Source organism: Arachis ipaensis, chromosome B6, assembly GCF_059453495.1.
Source record: "Arachis ipaensis isolate K30076 ecotype BB chromosome B6, ASM5945349v1, whole genome shotgun sequence".
In the NCBI taxonomy this organism is placed as follows: Eukaryota; Viridiplantae; Streptophyta; class Magnoliopsida; order Fabales; family Fabaceae; genus Arachis; species Arachis ipaensis.
The window spans coordinates 66,793,440-66,806,141 of record NC_142441.1 but is presented as its reverse complement, the minus strand read 5'-3'; the positions used below and the strand labels follow the sequence as shown (position 1 = coordinate 66,806,141).

At 45.8% G+C, this 12,702-nt stretch overlaps 31 non-coding genes and 8 pseudogenes across 31 annotated transcripts; all 39 read right to left on the bottom strand.

Moving 5' to 3' along the window:
* Positions 1–186: 186 nt before the first annotated feature.
* LOC148560260 (5S ribosomal RNA) lies at positions 187–305 on the bottom strand. Its single transcript, XR_015890903.1, has one exon. It is a non-coding gene; the product is annotated as a 5S ribosomal RNA (ribosomal RNA).
* Positions 306–496: 191 nt separating this feature from the next.
* On the bottom strand, positions 497–615 carry LOC148560259 (5S ribosomal RNA). Its single transcript, XR_015890960.1, has one exon. It is a non-coding gene; the product is annotated as a 5S ribosomal RNA (ribosomal RNA).
* Positions 616–829: 214 nt separating this feature from the next.
* LOC148560258 (5S ribosomal RNA) lies at positions 830–948 on the bottom strand. The gene has a single exon (XR_015889441.1). It is a non-coding gene; the product is annotated as a 5S ribosomal RNA (ribosomal RNA).
* A 190-nt stretch (positions 949–1,138) lies between these two features.
* Positions 1,139–1,257, bottom strand: LOC148560257 (5S ribosomal RNA). The gene has a single exon (XR_015889839.1). It is a non-coding gene; the product is annotated as a 5S ribosomal RNA (ribosomal RNA).
* Positions 1,258–1,451: 194 nt separating this feature from the next.
* LOC148560256 (5S ribosomal RNA) lies at positions 1,452–1,570 on the bottom strand. The gene has a single exon (XR_015889838.1). It is a non-coding gene; the product is annotated as a 5S ribosomal RNA (ribosomal RNA).
* A 220-nt stretch (positions 1,571–1,790) lies between these two features.
* LOC148560255 (5S ribosomal RNA) lies at positions 1,791–1,909 on the bottom strand. The gene has a single exon (XR_015890902.1). It is a non-coding gene; the product is annotated as a 5S ribosomal RNA (ribosomal RNA).
* Positions 1,910–2,099: 190 nt separating this feature from the next.
* On the bottom strand, positions 2,100–2,218 carry LOC148560254 (5S ribosomal RNA). The gene has a single exon (XR_015888504.1). It is a non-coding gene; the product is annotated as a 5S ribosomal RNA (ribosomal RNA).
* Positions 2,219–2,407: 189 nt separating this feature from the next.
* Positions 2,408–2,526, bottom strand: LOC148560253 (5S ribosomal RNA). Its single transcript, XR_015888690.1, has one exon. It is a non-coding gene; the product is annotated as a 5S ribosomal RNA (ribosomal RNA).
* Positions 2,527–2,735: 209 nt separating this feature from the next.
* On the bottom strand, positions 2,736–2,854 carry LOC148560252 (5S ribosomal RNA). The gene has a single exon (XR_015890901.1). It is a non-coding gene; the product is annotated as a 5S ribosomal RNA (ribosomal RNA).
* A 223-nt stretch (positions 2,855–3,077) lies between these two features.
* On the bottom strand, positions 3,078–3,196 carry LOC148560251 (5S ribosomal RNA). Its single transcript, XR_015890900.1, has one exon. It is a non-coding gene; the product is annotated as a 5S ribosomal RNA (ribosomal RNA).
* Positions 3,197–3,386: 190 nt separating this feature from the next.
* On the bottom strand, positions 3,387–3,505 carry LOC148560250 (5S ribosomal RNA). Its single transcript, XR_015890959.1, has one exon. It is a non-coding gene; the product is annotated as a 5S ribosomal RNA (ribosomal RNA).
* Positions 3,506–3,723: 218 nt separating this feature from the next.
* LOC148560249 (5S ribosomal RNA) lies at positions 3,724–3,842 on the bottom strand. The gene has a single exon (XR_015889439.1). It is a non-coding gene; the product is annotated as a 5S ribosomal RNA (ribosomal RNA).
* Positions 3,843–4,032: 190 nt separating this feature from the next.
* On the bottom strand, positions 4,033–4,151 carry LOC148560248 (5S ribosomal RNA). The gene has a single exon (XR_015889837.1). It is a non-coding gene; the product is annotated as a 5S ribosomal RNA (ribosomal RNA).
* Positions 4,152–4,345: 194 nt separating this feature from the next.
* On the bottom strand, positions 4,346–4,464 carry LOC148560247 (5S ribosomal RNA). Its single transcript, XR_015889836.1, has one exon. It is a non-coding gene; the product is annotated as a 5S ribosomal RNA (ribosomal RNA).
* A 211-nt stretch (positions 4,465–4,675) lies between these two features.
* LOC148560246 (5S ribosomal RNA) lies at positions 4,676–4,794 on the bottom strand. The gene has a single exon (XR_015891312.1). It is a non-coding gene; the product is annotated as a 5S ribosomal RNA (ribosomal RNA).
* A 190-nt stretch (positions 4,795–4,984) lies between these two features.
* Positions 4,985–5,103, bottom strand: LOC148560245 (5S ribosomal RNA; annotated as a pseudogene).
* A 211-nt stretch (positions 5,104–5,314) lies between these two features.
* Positions 5,315–5,433, bottom strand: LOC148560244 (5S ribosomal RNA). The gene has a single exon (XR_015890899.1). It is a non-coding gene; the product is annotated as a 5S ribosomal RNA (ribosomal RNA).
* A 190-nt stretch (positions 5,434–5,623) lies between these two features.
* LOC148560243 (5S ribosomal RNA) lies at positions 5,624–5,742 on the bottom strand. Its single transcript, XR_015888723.1, has one exon. It is a non-coding gene; the product is annotated as a 5S ribosomal RNA (ribosomal RNA).
* A 190-nt stretch (positions 5,743–5,932) lies between these two features.
* On the bottom strand, positions 5,933–6,051 carry LOC148560242 (5S ribosomal RNA). Its single transcript, XR_015888689.1, has one exon. It is a non-coding gene; the product is annotated as a 5S ribosomal RNA (ribosomal RNA).
* A 206-nt stretch (positions 6,052–6,257) lies between these two features.
* Positions 6,258–6,376, bottom strand: LOC148560241 (5S ribosomal RNA). Its single transcript, XR_015890898.1, has one exon. It is a non-coding gene; the product is annotated as a 5S ribosomal RNA (ribosomal RNA).
* A 190-nt stretch (positions 6,377–6,566) lies between these two features.
* On the bottom strand, positions 6,567–6,685 carry LOC148560240 (5S ribosomal RNA). Its single transcript, XR_015888688.1, has one exon. It is a non-coding gene; the product is annotated as a 5S ribosomal RNA (ribosomal RNA).
* A 193-nt stretch (positions 6,686–6,878) lies between these two features.
* LOC148560239 (5S ribosomal RNA) lies at positions 6,879–6,997 on the bottom strand. The gene has a single exon (XR_015890279.1). It is a non-coding gene; the product is annotated as a 5S ribosomal RNA (ribosomal RNA).
* A 189-nt stretch (positions 6,998–7,186) lies between these two features.
* On the bottom strand, positions 7,187–7,305 carry LOC148560238 (5S ribosomal RNA). The gene has a single exon (XR_015891144.1). It is a non-coding gene; the product is annotated as a 5S ribosomal RNA (ribosomal RNA).
* Positions 7,306–7,492: 187 nt separating this feature from the next.
* LOC148560237 (5S ribosomal RNA) lies at positions 7,493–7,611 on the bottom strand (annotated as a pseudogene).
* A 187-nt stretch (positions 7,612–7,798) lies between these two features.
* LOC148560236 (5S ribosomal RNA) lies at positions 7,799–7,965 on the bottom strand (annotated as a pseudogene).
* Positions 7,966–8,156: 191 nt separating this feature from the next.
* Positions 8,157–8,323, bottom strand: LOC148560235 (5S ribosomal RNA; annotated as a pseudogene).
* A 207-nt stretch (positions 8,324–8,530) lies between these two features.
* LOC148560234 (5S ribosomal RNA) lies at positions 8,531–8,649 on the bottom strand. Its single transcript, XR_015890655.1, has one exon. It is a non-coding gene; the product is annotated as a 5S ribosomal RNA (ribosomal RNA).
* A 208-nt stretch (positions 8,650–8,857) lies between these two features.
* Positions 8,858–8,976, bottom strand: LOC148560233 (5S ribosomal RNA). Its single transcript, XR_015889966.1, has one exon. It is a non-coding gene; the product is annotated as a 5S ribosomal RNA (ribosomal RNA).
* A 190-nt stretch (positions 8,977–9,166) lies between these two features.
* Positions 9,167–9,285, bottom strand: LOC148560232 (5S ribosomal RNA; annotated as a pseudogene).
* Positions 9,286–9,515: 230 nt separating this feature from the next.
* Positions 9,516–9,634, bottom strand: LOC148560231 (5S ribosomal RNA). The gene has a single exon (XR_015890896.1). It is a non-coding gene; the product is annotated as a 5S ribosomal RNA (ribosomal RNA).
* A 191-nt stretch (positions 9,635–9,825) lies between these two features.
* Positions 9,826–9,944, bottom strand: LOC148560230 (5S ribosomal RNA). The gene has a single exon (XR_015888722.1). It is a non-coding gene; the product is annotated as a 5S ribosomal RNA (ribosomal RNA).
* Positions 9,945–10,134: 190 nt separating this feature from the next.
* LOC148560229 (5S ribosomal RNA) lies at positions 10,135–10,253 on the bottom strand. Its single transcript, XR_015888687.1, has one exon. It is a non-coding gene; the product is annotated as a 5S ribosomal RNA (ribosomal RNA).
* Positions 10,254–10,462: 209 nt separating this feature from the next.
* On the bottom strand, positions 10,463–10,581 carry LOC148560228 (5S ribosomal RNA). Its single transcript, XR_015890895.1, has one exon. It is a non-coding gene; the product is annotated as a 5S ribosomal RNA (ribosomal RNA).
* Positions 10,582–10,771: 190 nt separating this feature from the next.
* LOC148560227 (5S ribosomal RNA) lies at positions 10,772–10,890 on the bottom strand. Its single transcript, XR_015888686.1, has one exon. It is a non-coding gene; the product is annotated as a 5S ribosomal RNA (ribosomal RNA).
* Positions 10,891–11,083: 193 nt separating this feature from the next.
* On the bottom strand, positions 11,084–11,202 carry LOC148560226 (5S ribosomal RNA). Its single transcript, XR_015890278.1, has one exon. It is a non-coding gene; the product is annotated as a 5S ribosomal RNA (ribosomal RNA).
* Positions 11,203–11,391: 189 nt separating this feature from the next.
* On the bottom strand, positions 11,392–11,510 carry LOC148560225 (5S ribosomal RNA). Its single transcript, XR_015891143.1, has one exon. It is a non-coding gene; the product is annotated as a 5S ribosomal RNA (ribosomal RNA).
* Positions 11,511–11,697: 187 nt separating this feature from the next.
* LOC148560224 (5S ribosomal RNA) lies at positions 11,698–11,816 on the bottom strand (annotated as a pseudogene).
* Positions 11,817–12,003: 187 nt separating this feature from the next.
* LOC148560223 (5S ribosomal RNA) lies at positions 12,004–12,170 on the bottom strand (annotated as a pseudogene).
* A 191-nt stretch (positions 12,171–12,361) lies between these two features.
* LOC148560222 (5S ribosomal RNA) lies at positions 12,362–12,528 on the bottom strand (annotated as a pseudogene).
* Positions 12,529–12,702: the final 174 nt, after the last annotated feature.

The window sequence follows — 12,702 nt, the reverse complement described above, 5'->3', positions numbered from 1 at the left end:
AGGGTAAGTCGAGCTGCGAATCCCTGCGGGGCCCGTGCGAGCTTGCCTAAAATCAGGTCATTGAGACTCGCTTTAGCTAAACTATTCAAGATAGCTCCGTTTAAAGAACGAGGGTAACCACGACGTAAAAAAAAAAAAAAAAAAAAAAAAAAAAAAAAAAAAAAAAAAAAAAAAAAAAAAAAAAAAGAGGTGCAACACGAGGACTTCCCAGGAGGTCACCCATCCTAGTACTACTCTCGCCCAAGCACACTTAACTGCAGAGTTCTGATGGGATCCGATGCATTAGTGCTGGTATGATCGCACCTATTAAAATATGCGCACATAATTATCATATGCATGTCTCGCGACGTAGGTTTAGTCGAGCTGCGAATCCCTGCGGGGCCCGTGCGAGCTTGCCAAAGATCTGGTCATTGAGACTCGCTTTAGCTAAAGTATGCTAGATAGCGCCGTTTAAAGAACGAGGGTAAGCACGACGTAAAAAAAAAAAAAAAAAAAAGAGGTGCAACACGATGACTTCCCAGGAGGTCACCCATCCTAGTACTACTCTCGCCCAAGCACGCTTAACTGCGGAGTTCTGATTGGATCCGGTGCATTAGTGCTGGTATGATCGCACCTATTAAAAAATGCGCACATAATTATCATATGCATGTCTCGCGACGTAGGGTAAGTCGAGCTGCGAATCCCTGCGGGGCCCGTGCGAGCTTGCTTAAAATCAGGTCATTGAGACTCGCTTTAGCTAAACTATTCAAGATAGCTCCGTTTAAAGAACGAGGGTAACCACGACGTAAAAAAAAAAAAAAAAAAAAAAAAAAAAAAAAAAAAAAAAAAAGAAGTGCAACACGAGGACTTCGCAGGAGGTCACCCATCCTAGTACTACTCTCGCCCAAGCACGCTTAACTGCGGAGTTCTGATGGGATCCGGTGCATTAGTGCTGGTATGATCGCACCTACTATAATATGCGCACATAATTATCATATGCATGTCTTGCGACGTAGGGTAAGTCGAGCTGCGAATCCCTACAGGGCCCGTGCGAGCTTGCCTAAAATCAGGTCATTGAGACTCGCTTTAGCAAAACTATTCAAGATAGCGCCGTTTAAAGAACGAGGGTAAGCACGACGTAAAAAAAAAAAAAAAAAAAGAGGTGCAACACGAGGACTTCCCAGGAGGTCACCCATCCTAGTACTACTCTCGCCCAAGCACGCTTAACTGCGGAGTTCTGATGGGATCCGGTTCATTAGTGCTGGTATGATCGCACCTATTAAAATATGCGCACATAATTATCATATGCATGTCTCGCGACGTTGGGTAAGTCGAGCTGCGAATCCCTGCGGGGCCCGTGCGAGCTTGCCAAAGATCTGGTCATTGAGACTCGCTTTAGCTAAACTATGCGAGATAGCGCCGTTTAAAGAACGAGGGTAAGCACGACGTAAAAAAAAAAAAAAAAAAAAAAAGAGGTGCAACACGAGGACTTCCCAGGAGGTCACCCATCCTAGTACTACTCTCGCCCAAGCACGCTTAACTGCGGAGTTCTGATGGGATCCGGTTCATTAGTGCTGGTATGATCGCACCTATTAAAATATGCGCACATAATTATCATATGCATGTCTCGCGACGTAGGGTAAGTCGAGCTGCGAATCCCTGCGGGGCCCGTGCGAGCTTGCCTAAAATGAGGTCATTGAGACTCGCTTTAGCTAAACTATTCAAGATAGCTCCGTTTAAAGAACGAGGGTAACCACGACGTAAAAAAAAAAAAAAAAAAAAAAAAAAAAAAAAAAAAAAAAAAAAAAAAAGAGGTGCAACACGAGGACTTCCCAGGAGGTCACCCATCCTAGTACTACTCTCGCCCAAGCACACTTAACTGCAGAGTTCTGATGGGATCCGATGCATTAGTGCTGGTATGATCGCACCTATTAAAATATGCGCACATAATTATCATATGCATGTCTCGCGACGTAGGTTTAGTCGAGCTGCGAATCCCTGCGGGGCCCGTGCGAGCTTGCCAAAGATCTGGTCATTGAGACTCGCTTTAGCTAAAGTATGCTAGATAGCGCCGTTTAAAGAACGAGGGTAAGCACGACGTAAAAAAAAAAAAAAAAAAAGAGGTGCAACACGAGGACTTCCCAGGAGGTCACCCATCCTAGTACTACTCTCGCCCAAGCACGCTTAACTGCGGAGTTCTGATGGGATCCGGTGCATTAGTGCTGGTATGATCGCACCTATTAAAATATGCGCACATAATTATCATATGCATGTCTCGCGACGTAGGTTTAGTCGAGCTGCGAATCCCTGCGGGGCCCGTGCGAGCTTGCCAAAGATCTGGTCATTGAGACTCGCTTTAGCTAAAGGATGCTAGATAGCGCCGTTTAAAGAACGAGGGTAAGCACGACGTAAAAAAAAAAAAAAAAAAGAGGTGCAACACGAGGACTTCCCAAGAGGTCACCCATCCTAGTACTACTCTCGCCCAAGCACGCTTAACTGCGGAGTTCTGATGGGATCCGGTGCATTAGTGCTGGTATGATCGCACCTATTAAAATATGCGCACATAATTATCATATGCATGTCTCGCGACGTAGGGTAAGTCGAGCTGCGAATCCCTGCGGGGCCCGTGCGAGCTTGCCTAAAATCAGGTCATTGAGACTCGCTTTAGCTAAACTATTCAAGATAGCTCCGTTTAAAGAACGAGGGTAACCACGACGTAAAAAAAAAAAAAAAAAAAAAAAAAAAAAAAGAAAAAAGAGGTGCAACACGAGGACTTCCCAGGAGGTCACCCATCCTAGTACTACTCTCGCCCAAGCACACTTAACTGCAGAGTTCTGATGGGATCCGATGCATTAGTGCTGGTATGATCGCACCTATTAAAATATGCGCACATAATTATCATATGCATGTCTCGCGACGTAGGGTAAGTCGAGCTGCGAATCCCTGCGGGGCCCGTGCGAGCTTGACTAAAATCAGGTCATTGAGAATCGCTTTAGCTAAACTATTCAAGATAGCTCCGTTTAAAGAACGAGGGTAACCACGACGTAAAAAAAAAAAAAAAAAAAAAAAAAAAAAAAAAAAAAAAAAAAAAAAAAAAAGAGGTGCAACACGAGGACTTCCCAGGAGGTCACCCATCCTAGTACTACTCTCGCCCAAGCACACTTAACTGCAGAGTTCTGATGGGATCCGATGCATTAGTGCTGGTATGATCGCACCTATTAAAATATGCGCACATAATTATCATATGCATGTCTCGCGACGTAGGTTTAGTCGAGCTGCGAATCCCTGCGGGGCCCGTGCGAGCTTGCCAAAGATCTGGTCATTGAGACTCGCTTTAGCTAAAGTATGCTAGATAGCGCCGTTTAAAGAACGAGGGTAAGCACGACGTAAAAAAAAAAAAAAAAAAAGAGGTGCAACACGATGACTTCCCAGGAGGTCACCCATCCTAGTACTACTCTCGCCCAAGCACGCTTAACTGCGGAGTTCTGATTGGATCCGGTGCATTAGTGCTGGTATGATCGCACCTATTAAAAAATGCGCACATAATTATCATATGCATGTCTCGCGACGTAGGGTAAGTCGAGCTGCGAATCCCTGCGGGGCCCGTGCGAGCTTGCTTAAAATCAGGTCATTGAGACTCGCTTTAGCTAAACTATTCAAGATAGCTCCGTTTAAAGAACGAGGGTAACCACGACGTAAAAAAAAAAAAAAAAAAAAAAAAAAAAAAAAAAAAAAAAAAAAAAAGAAGTGCAACACGAGGACTTCGCAGGAGGTCACCCATCCTAGTACTACTCTCGCCCAAGCACGCTTAACTGCGGAGTTCTGATGGGATCCGGTGCATTAGTGCTGGTATGATCGCACCTACTATAATATGCGCACATAATTATCATATGCATGTCTTGCGACGTAGGGTAAGTCGAGCTGCGAATCCCTACAGGGCCCGTGCGAGCTTGCCTAAAATCAGGTCATTGAGACTCGCTTTAGCAAAACTATTCAAGATAGCGCCGTTTAAAGAACGAGGGTAAGCACGACGTAAAAAAAAAAAAAAAAAAAGAGGTGCAACACGAGGACTTCCCAGGAGGTCACCCATCCTAGTACTACTCTCGCCCAAGCACGCTTAACTGCGGAGTTCTGATGGGATCCGGTTCATTAGTGCTGGTATGATCGCACCTATTAAAATATGCGCACATAATTATCATATGCATGTCTCGCGACGTTGGGTAAGTCGAGCTGCGAATCCCTGCGGGGCCCGTGCGAGCTTGCCAAAGATCTGGTCATTGAGACTCGCTTTAGCTAAACTATGCGAGATAGCGCCGTTTAAAGAACGAGGGTAAGCACGACGTAAAAAAAAAAAAAAAAAAAAAAAGAGGTGCAACACGAGGACTTCCCAGGAGGTCACCCATCCTAGTACTACTCTCGCCCAAGCACGCTTAACTGCGGAGTTCTGATGGGATCCGGTTCATTAGTGCTGGTATGATCGCACCTATTAAAATATGCGCACATAATTATCATATGCATGTCTCGCGACGTAGGGTAAGTCGAGCTGCGAATCCCTGCGGGGCCCGTGCGAGCTTGCCTAAAATGAGGTCATTGAGACTCGCTTTAGCTAAACTATTCAAGATAGCTCCGTTTAAAGAACGAGGGTAACCACGACGTAAAAAAAAAAAAAAAAAAAAAAAAAAAAAAAAAAAAAAAAGAGGTTCAACACGAGGACTTCCCAGGAGGTCACCCATCCTAGTACTACTCTCGCCCAAGCATGCTTAACTGCGGAGTTCTGATGGGATCCGGTGCATTAGTGCTGGTATGATCGCACCTATTATAATATGCGCACATAATTATCATATGCATGTCTTGCGACGTAGGGTAAGTCGAGCTGCGAATCCCTACAGGGCCCGTGCGAGCTTGCCTAAAATCAGGTCATTGAGACTCGCTTTAGCAAAACTATTCAAGATAGCGCCGTTTAAAGAACGAGGGTAAGCACGACGTAAAAAAAAAAAAAAAAAAAGAGGTGCAACACGAGGACTTCCCAGGAACTCACCCATCCTAGTACTACTCTCGCCCAAGCACGCTTAACTGCGGAGTTCTGATGGGATCCGGTTCATTAGTGCTGGTATGATCGCACCTATTAAAATATGCGCACATAATTATCATATGCATGTCTCGCGACGTAGGGTAAGTCGAGCTGCGAATCCCTGCGGTGCCCGTGTGAGCTTGCCTAAAATCAGGTCATTGAGACTCGCTTTAGCTAAACTATTCAAGATAGCTCCGTTTAAAGAACGAGGGTAACCACGACGTAAAAAAAAAAAAAAAAAAAAAAAAAAAAAAAAAAAAAAAAGAGGTGCAACACGAGGACTTCCCAGGAGGTCACCCATCCTAGTACTACTCTCGCCCAAGCACACTTAACTGCAGAGTTCTGATGGGATCCGATGCATTAGTGCTGGTATGATCGCACCTATTAAAATATGCGCACATAATTATCATATGCATGTCTCGCGACGTAGGTTTAGTCGAGCTGCGAATCCCTGCGGGGCCCGTGCGAGCTTGCCAAAGATCTGGTCATTGAGACTCGCTTTAGCTAAAGTATGCTAGATAGCGCCGTTTAAAGAACGAGGGTAAGCACGACGTAAAAAAAAAAAAAAAAAAAGAGGTGCAACACGAGGACTTCTCAGGAGGTCACCCATCCTAGTACTACTCTCGCCCAAGCACGCTTAACTGCGGAGTTCTGATGGGATCCGGTGCATTAGTGCTGGTATGATCGCACCTATTAAAATATGCGCACATAATTATCATATGCATGTCTCGCGACGTAGGTTTAGTCGAGCTGCGAATCCCTGCGGGGCCCGTGCGAGCTTGCCAAAGATCTGGTCATTGAGACTCGCTTTAGCTAAAGTATGCTAGATAGCGCCGTTTAAAGAACGAGGGTAAGCACGACGTAAAAAAAAAAAAAAAAAAAGAGGTGCAACACGAGGACTTCCCAAGAGGTCACCCATCCTAGTACTACTCTCGCCCAAGCACGCTTAACTGCGGAGTTCTGATGGGATCCGGTGCATTAGTGCTGGTATGATCGCACCTATTAAAATATGCGCACATAATTATCATATGCATGTCTCGCGACGTAGGGTAAGTCGAGCTGCGAATCCCTGCGGGGCCCGTGCGAGCTTGCCTAAAATCAGGTCATTGAGACTCGCTTTAGCTAAACTATTCAAGATAGCTCCGTTTAAAGAACGAGGGTAACCACGACGTAAAAAAAAAAAAAAAAAAAAAAAAAAAAGAAAAAAGAGGTGCAACACGAGGACTTCCCAGGAGGTCACCCATCCTAGTACTACTCTCGCCCAAGCACACTTAACTGCAGAGTTCTGATGGGATCCGATGCATTAGTGCTGGTATGATCGCACCTATTAAAATATGCGCACATAATTATCATATGCATGTCTCGCGACGTAGGTTTAGTCGAGCTGCGAATCCCTGCGGGGCCCGTGCGAGCTTGCCAAAGATCTGGTCATTGAGACTCGCTTTAGCTAAAGTATGCTAGATAGCGCCGTTTAAAGAACGAGGGTAAGCACGACGTAAAAAAAAAAAAAAAAAAAGAGGTGCAACACGAGGACTTCCCAAGAGGTCACCCATCCTAGTACTACTCTCGCCCAAGCACGCTTAACTGCGGAGTTCTGATGGGATCCGGTGCATTAGTGCTGGTATGATCGCACCTATTAAAATATGCGCACATAATTATCATATGCATGTCTCGCGACGTAGGGTAAGTCGAGCTGCGAATCCCTGCGGGGCCCGTGCGAGCTTGCCTAAAATCAGGTCATTGAGACTCGCTTTAGCTAAACTATTCAAGATAGCTCCGTTTAAAGAACGAGGGTAACCACGACGTAAAAAAAAAAAAAAAAAAAGAAGAGGTGCAACACGAGGACTTCCCAGGAGGTCACCCATCCTAGTAATACTCTCGCCCAAGCACGCTTAACTGCGGAGTTCTGATGGGATCCGGTGCATTAGTGCTGGTATGATCGCACCTATTATAATATGCGCACATAATTATCATATGCATGTCTCGCGACGTAGGGTAAGTCGAGCTGCGAATACCTGCGGGACCTGTGGGAACTTGCCTAAAATCAGGTCATTGAAACTCGCTTTAGCTAAACTATGCAAGATAGCGCCGTTTAAAGAACGAGGGTAAGCACGACGTAAAAAAAAAAAAAAAAAAGAGGTGCAATACGAGGACTTTCCAGGAGGTCACCCATCCTAGTACTACTCTCGCCCAAGCACGCTTAACTGCGGAGTTCTGATGGGATCCAGTACATTAGTGCTGGTATGATCGCACCTATTAAAATGTGCGCACATAATTATCATATGCATGTCTCGCGACGTAGTGTAAGTCGAGTTGTGAATCCCTGCGGGGCCCGTGGGAGCTTGCCTAAAATCAGGTCATTGAGACTCGCTTTAGCTAAACTATGCAAGATTTAAAGAACGAGGGTAAGCACGACGTAAAAAAAAAAAAAAAAAAAAAAAAGAAGTGCAACACGAGGACTTCCCAGGAGGTCACCCATCCTAGTACTACTCTGGCCCAAGGACGCTTAACTGCGGAGTTCTGATGGGATCCGGTTCATTAGTGCTGGTATGATCGCACCTATTAAAATATGCGCACATAATTATCATATGCATGTCTCGTGACGTAGGGTAAGTCGAGCTGCGAATCCCTGCGGGGCCCGTGCGAGCTTGTCTAAAATCAGGTCATTGAGACTCGCTTTAGCTAAACTATTCAAGATAGCGCCGTTTAAAGAACGAGGGTAAGCACGACGTAAAAAAAAAAAAAAAAGAGGTGCAACACGAGGACTTCCCAGGAGGTCACCCATCCGAGTACTACTCTGGCCCAAGGACGCTTAACTGCGGAGGTCACCCATCCTAGTACTACTCTGGCCCAAGGACGCTTAACTGCGGAGTTCTGATGGGATCCGGTGCATTAGTGCTGGTATGATCGCACCTATTAAAATATGCGCACATAATTATCATATGCATGTCTCGCGACGTAGGGTAAGTCGAGCTGCGAATCCCTGAGGGGCCCGTGCGAGCTTGCCAAAGATCTGGTCATTGAGACTCGCTTTAGCTAAAGTATGCTAGATAGCGCCGTTTAAAGAACGAGGGTAAGCACGACGTAAAAAAAAAAAAAAAAAAAAGAGGTGCAACACGAGGACTTCCCAGGAGGTCACCCATCTTAGTACTACTCTCGCCCAAGCACGCTTAACTGCGGAGGTCACCCATCCTAGTACTACTCTGGCCCAAGGACGCTTAACTGCGGAGTTCTGATGGGATCCGGTGCATTAGTGCTGGTATGATCGCACCTATTAAAATATGCGCACATAATTATCATATGCATGTCTCGCGACGTAGGGTAAGTCGAGCTGCGAATCCCTGCGGGGCCCATGCGAGCTTGCCTAAGATCAGGTCATTGAGACTCGCTTTAGCTAAACTATGCGAGATAGCGCCGTTTAAAGAACGAGGGTAAGCACGACGTAAAAAAAAAAAAAAAAAAAAAAAAAAAAAAAAAAAGAAGGTGCAACACGATGACTTCCCAGGAGGTCACCCATCCTAGTACTACTCTCGCCCAAGCGCGCTTAACTGCGGAGTTCTGATGGGATCCGGTGCATTAGTGCTGGTATGATCGCACCTATTAAAATATGCGCACATAATTATCATATGCATGTCTCGCGACGTAGGGTAAGTCGAGCTGCGAATCCCTGCGGGCCCGTGCGAGCTTGCCTAAAATGAGGTCATTGAGACTCGCTTTAGCTAAACTATTCAAGATAGCGCCGTTTAAAGAACGAGGGTAAGCACGACGTAAAAAAAAAAAAAAAAAAAAAAAAAAAAAAAAAAAAAAGAGGTGCAACACGAGGACTTCCCAGGAGGTCACCCATCCTAGTACAACTCTCGCCCAAGCACGCTTAACTGCGGAGTTCTGATGGGATCCGGTGCATTAGTACTGGTATGATCGCACCTATTAAAATATGCGCACATAATTATCATATGCATGTCTCGCGACGTAGGGTAAGTCGAGCTGCGAATCCCTACAGGGCCCGTGCGAGCTTGCCTAAAATCAGGTCATTGAGACTCGCTTTAGCAAAACTATTCAAGATAGCGCCGTTTAAAGAACGAGGGTAAGCACGACGTAAAAAAAAAAAAAAAAAAAGAGGTGCAACACGAGGACTTCCCAGGAACTCACCCATCCTAGTACTACTCTCGCCCAAGCACGCTTAACTGCGGAGTTCTGATGGGATCCGGTTCATTAGTGCTGGTATGATCGCACCTATTAAAATATGCGCACATAATTATCATATGCATGTCTCGCGACGTAGGGTAAGTCGAGCTGCGAATCCCTGCGGTGCCCGTGTGAGCTTGCCTAAAATCAGGTCATTGAGACTCGCTTTAGCTAAACTATTCAAGATAGCTCCGTTTAAAGAACGAGGGTAACCACGACGTAAAAAAAAAAAAAAAAAAAAAAAAAAAAAAAAAAAAAAAAAAAAAAAAAAAAAAAAAAAGAGGTGCAACACGAGGACTTCCCAGGAGGTCACCCATCCTAGTACTACTCTCGCCCAAGCACACTTAACTGCAGAGTTCTGATGGGATCCGATGCATTAGTGCTGGTATGATCGCACCTATTAAAATATGCGCACATAATTATCATATGCATGTCTCGCGACGTAGGTTTAGTCGAGCTGCGAATCCCTGCGGGGCCCGTGCGAGCTTGCCAAAGATCTGGTCATTGAGACTCGCTTTAGCTAAAGTATGCTAGATAGCGCCGTTTAAAGAACGAGGGTAAGCACGACGTAAAAAAAAAAAAAAAAAAAAGAGGTGCAACACGAGGACTTCTCAGGAGGTCACCCATCCTAGTACTACTCTCGCCCAAGCACGCTTAACTGCGGAGTTCTGATGGGATCCGGTGCATTAGTGCTGGTATGATCGCACCTATTAAAATATGCGCACATAATTATCATATGCATGTCTCGCGACGTAGGTTTAGTCGAGCTGCGAATCCCTGCGGGGCCCGTGCGAGCTTGCCAAAGATCTGGTCATTGAGACTCGCTTTAGCTAAAGTATGCTAGATAGCGCCGTTTAAAGAACGAGGGTAAGCACGACGTAAAAAAAAAAAAAAAAAAAGAGGTGCAACACGAGGACTTCCCAAGAGGTCACCCATCCTAGTACTACTCTCGCCCAAGCACGCTTAACTGCGGAGTTCTGATGGGATCCGGTGCATTAGTGCTGGTATGATCGCACCTATTAAAATATGCGCACATAATTATCATATGCATGTCTCGCGACGTAGGGTAAGTCGAGCTGCGAATCCCTGCGGGGCCCGTGCGAGCTTGCCTAAAATCAGGTCATTGAGACTCGCTTTAGCTAAACTATTCAAGATAGCTCCGTTTAAAGAACGAGGGTAACCACGACGTAAAAAAAAAAAAAAAAAAAAAAAAAAAAAAAGAAAAAAGAGGTGCAACACGAGGACTTCCCAGGAGGTCACCCATCCTAGTACTACTCTCGCCCAAGCACACTTAACTGCAGAGTTCTGATGGGATCCGATGCATTAGTGCTGGTATGATCGCACCTATTAAAATATGCGCACATAATTATCATATGCATGTCTCGCGACGTAGGTTTAGTCGAGCTGCGAATCCCTGCGGGGCCCGTGCGAGCTTGCCAAAGATCTGGTCATTGAGACTCGCTTTAGCTAAAGTATGCTAGATAGCGCCGTTTAAAGAACGAGGGTAAGCACGACGTAAAAAAAAAAAAAAAAAAAGAGGTGCAACACGAGGACTTCCCAAGAGGTCACCCATCCTAGTACTACTCTCGCCCAAGCACGCTTAACTGCGGAGTTCTGATGGGATCCGGTGCATTAGTGCTGGTATGATCGCACCTATTAAAATATGCGCACATAATTATCATATGCATGTCTCGCGACGTAGGGTAAGTCGAGCTGCGAATCCCTGCGGGGCCCGTGCGAGCTTGCCTAAAATCAGGTCATTGAGACTCGCTTTAGCTAAACTATTCAAGATAGCTCCGTTTAAAGAACGAGGGTAACCACGACGTAAAAAAAAAAAAAAAAAAAGAAGAGGTGCAACACGAGGACTTCCCAGGAGGTCACCCATCCTAGTAATACTCTCGCCCAAGCACGCTTAACTGCGGAGTTCTGATGGGATCCGGTGCATTAGTGCTGGTATGATCGCACCTATTATAATATGCGCACATAATTATCATATGCATGTCTCGCGACGTAGGGTAAGTCGAGCTGCGAATACCTGCGGGACCTGTGGGAACTTGCCTAAAATCAGGTCATTGAAACTCGCTTTAGCTAAACTATGCAAGATAGCGCCGTTTAAAGAACGAGGGTAAGCACGACGTAAAAAAAAAAAAAAAAAAGAGGTGCAATACGAGGACTTTCCAGGAGGTCACCCATCCTAGTACTACTCTCGCCCAAGCACGCTTAACTGCGGAGTTCTGATGGGATCCAGTACATTAGTGCTGGTATGATCGCACCTATTAAAATGTGCGCACATAATTATCATATGCATGTCTCGCGACGTAGTGTAAGTCGAGTTGTGAATCCCTGCGGGGCCCGTGGGAGCTTGCCTAAAATCAGGTCATTGAGACTCGCTTTAGCTAAACTATGCAAGATTTAAAGAACGAGGGTAAGCACGACGTAAAAAAAAAAAAAAAAAAAAAAAAGAAGTGCAACACGAGGACTTCCCAGGAGGTCACCCATCCTAGTACTACTCTGGCCCAAGGACGCTTAACTGCGGAGTTCTGATGGGATCCGGTTCATTAGTGCTGGTATGATCGCACCTATTAAAATATGCGCACATAATTATCATATGCATGTCTCGTGACGTAGGGTAAGTCGAGCTGCGAATCCCTGCGGGGCCCGTGCGAGCTTGTCTAAAATCAGGTCATTGAGACTCGCTTTAGCTAAACTATTCAAGATAGCGCCGTTTAAAGAACGAGGGTAAGCACGACGTAAAAAAAAAAAAAAAAGAGGTGCAACACGAGGACTTCCCAGGAGGTCACCCATCCGAGTACTACTCTGGCCCAAGGACGCTTAACTGCGGAGGTCACCCATCCTAGTACTACTCTGGCCCAAGGACGCTTAACTGCGGAGTTCTGATGGGATCCGGTGCATTAGTGCTGGTATGATCGCACCTATTAAAATATGCGCACATAATTATCATATGCATGTCTCGCGACGTAGGGTAAGTCGAGCTGCGAATCCCTGAGGGGCCCGTGCGAGCTTGCCAAAGATCTGGTCATTGAGACTCGCTTTAGCTAAAGTATGCTAGATAGCGCCGTTTAAAGAACGAGGGTAAGCACGACGTAAAAAAAAAAAAAAAAAAAAGAGGTGCAACACGAGGACTTCCCAGGAGGTCACCCATCTTAGTACTACTCTCGCCCAAGCACGCTTAACTGCGGAGGTCACCCATCCTAGTACTACTCTGGCCCAAGGACGCTTAACTGCGGAGTTCTGATGGGATCCGGTGCATTAGTGCTGGTATGATCGCACCTATTAAAATATGCGCACATAATTATCATATGCATGTCTCGCGACGTAGGGTAAGTCGAGCTGCGAATCCCTGCGGGGCCCATGCGAGCTTGCCTAAGATCAGGTCATTGAGACTCGCTTTAGCTAAACTATGCGAGATAGCGCCGTTTAAAGAACGAGGGTAAGCACGACGTAAA